Source organism: Echinops telfairi, unplaced genomic scaffold (assembly GCF_000313985.2).
Source record: "Echinops telfairi isolate 266 unplaced genomic scaffold, ASM31398v2 ScPeMD7_7416;HRSCAF=8454, whole genome shotgun sequence".
Classification (NCBI taxonomy): domain Eukaryota; kingdom Metazoa; phylum Chordata; class Mammalia; order Afrosoricida; family Tenrecidae; genus Echinops; species Echinops telfairi.
Genome location: NW_022111316.1, coordinates 2086713 through 2088898, shown reverse-complemented (window position 1 = coordinate 2088898; position 2186 = coordinate 2086713).

Sequence of the window (2186 nt, the reverse complement as noted above, 5' to 3'; positions counted from 1 at the left end):
AGAGGCAAAACTGTAAGTAGGTCTTATTTTGGGGGGATGTCTTACTTTTGGGGAAACAGGGTAGCACATGGTCCAATTACATCCATTAAAATTTACTGGTACAGTTACATTTATTTAAGCATTACTTGTGGCTCTTTCATACAACAGAGGCAGAATTTAGTATTTTCAGGCTAATGGTATGGTCTGCAAAGACTGAAATTATTTCCTGGACCCTCTCAGAAGATTTCTGTCAGCCCCTCATTTATATTACCTTCATTTAAAATACAAGGAACATGGAATATGCTCGGAAATAATCTAATATCCCGCCAGCTTTCACACTCAGGGTAACTCACGCAGTCTGCAATATATTGCTTGTTTTTGTCACGTCTGTTCTGCCTTGTGGTCACCCCCGTGTTACGGAATACACCTGTCCCATGAGGTTTTCTTGACTCTCATCTTTTTTTTTTTGAATGACGCATGTTTTTATGATCCTAAGTACATACTTTCAAAACTGAAACTATGCCACTGGACTCTCATCTTAATAGAAGCAGATTGGTATCCCTTTCCCTTTGCAGTGCTCCTGGTTGGGGTTGAACTGCCAACTTCTAGGTTAGCGGCTGAATATTAACTCATTCTGCTATCTAGGACCCTGTACTACTTTTAGATATGCCTAAATGAATGTAGTGATTCAAAAGTTGTCTGTACTGTCAACTGCTTAACAAATACAATATTCCTATAACTATGTAGGCTTTAATTACCTGGGTCATTTCCAGAGAAAAATCTAACCCTTAGCCCTTTTAGTCTTCTTTAGATTTTATTACTTATTTAGGCAGTACTTATTTTTATTTGTAAATCATTTTATTGGGGCTCTTACAGATATTATAGCAATCCATAAATCAATTATATCAAGCGAACTTATACAGATGTGGCCATTATCCTTTTCAAAACATTATCTTTCTAATTGAACCCTTTTATTTATTTAATCATTTTACAACTTACAACTCTAAAAAAACACAAAACTTTATTTTAAAATTATTATTTTTCAAAGATCATTTTATTGGTTCTTACAGATCTTATAACAACCAATACAATCATTGTGTCAGGCACATTTGTACATTTGTTCCCATCATCCTTTTCAAAACATTTTCTTTCTACTTGAATCCTTGGTATCAGATACTCATTTTTTTCCTCCCTCCCCTCCCCTCCTCAGGAAACCTTGTTAAATTATAAATTATGATTATTTTCATATCTTATACCTCCTTTAGACATTAATGTAAACATAGCAAATTATCTTGTTTTCATATTCTTTTTTATTTTAAAGGGATATGTAATATTTTCAGATATATTTCAGGTGTTTAAAACAATAGAGGTATGTTCCTTATCCCTTTAGGAATACTCAACAGATACTGTCATAGAAAGTTGGTTAACATACAGACCAATGTCTATACATGTCAGTGGTTATAGCCCCATATTATGTGTTATTCAAAGGTAAGTTTAGTAGACCACTTAATTCCGGTCACACAGCTTCATTTTTGAATATGTATGACCTGATGAGAGTAAACCTTAGACAATTGAGTGAGGATTATTTTGGACCCCCTTCTAATGCAGTGTCATCATTAAGGGGGTGCAGGGGGTATGCCGACTGTACTGCCTGACTGTCCAGTAGTGACACCACTGTGGTTATAACATTTTCATACAGAATTTTAGCAGAAATTGATTCTTCATAAAAAATCCTTGTAGTGATAACATTTTTTTCCTAAGCCCAGCTTACATGTATGATATCTTTAAGACTGGAAGTCTAGGCTAATTTATTAAACTTTCTAATGTGTTCTGGTCAAAATTGGCATCATTACCCAATTACAATGATTCGAATCACATGCTTTAGTCTGCAAACAGTACAAGCATGCAATGTTTCTGTTACTGCCAGTGTTTTATAGTTTCCCATTTCTGGTGTTTTAGCTAAAATGCTGGCATAATCAGTATTTGTGATTCTATATCTTGGATTCATTTGAGAATGAAATATTAAAGGAAAAGGAGAAAAATAGAAAGAAAATACTTTTATTAAGTTACTAATGTTTTAACTGATAATGTTGTGATTAAGTGTAGAGGGATTTGAATAGAACAACAAAGTCCCTAGGGAATACCAAAAATAGACTTTGGGGCCAGGGCTTTGCACCCCATCAGACTCGACCAGAAAACACTCCTAA